The following is a 222-nucleotide window of genomic DNA, read 5'->3' as shown; positions in this document are numbered from 1 at the left end:
GCCCACCCCCCAATAAGCACTCCTTTCCTGACCCAAGACCATTGAAAAGAAATCAAACAATCCCCTTGAAACCTCGAGCAGAAGAAAGTAAAAATAAAATACATAAAGAGTTATTCCAAGCCACTGAGCGGTACCAAGGCGATAAATCCCCTGGCGAGAACTATCTTCCATTTCGCTACAACATGCCCGTTGACCTCCATCCCTCCCCACCCCCCTCCCCCC

At 49.1% G+C, this 222-nt stretch overlaps 1 protein-coding gene across 1 annotated transcript in view; it reads left to right on the top strand.

Moving 5' to 3' along the window:
• Positions 1-222, top strand: part of LOC107036561 (G-protein coupled receptor Mth2) — a 31,172-nt gene that overhangs the window by 2,041 nt on the left and 28,909 nt on the right. The window lies entirely within an intron of this gene.

The sequence above is a fragment of the Diachasma alloeum genome, unplaced genomic scaffold (assembly GCF_001412515.2).
Source record: "Diachasma alloeum isolate Michigan unplaced genomic scaffold, Dall2.0 Dall_scaffold_00210, whole genome shotgun sequence".
In the NCBI taxonomy this organism is placed as follows: domain Eukaryota; kingdom Metazoa; phylum Arthropoda; class Insecta; order Hymenoptera; family Braconidae; genus Diachasma; species Diachasma alloeum.
The sequence above is the reverse complement of the archived record's forward strand: the minus strand, read 5'-3'. Positions and strand labels throughout refer to the sequence as shown.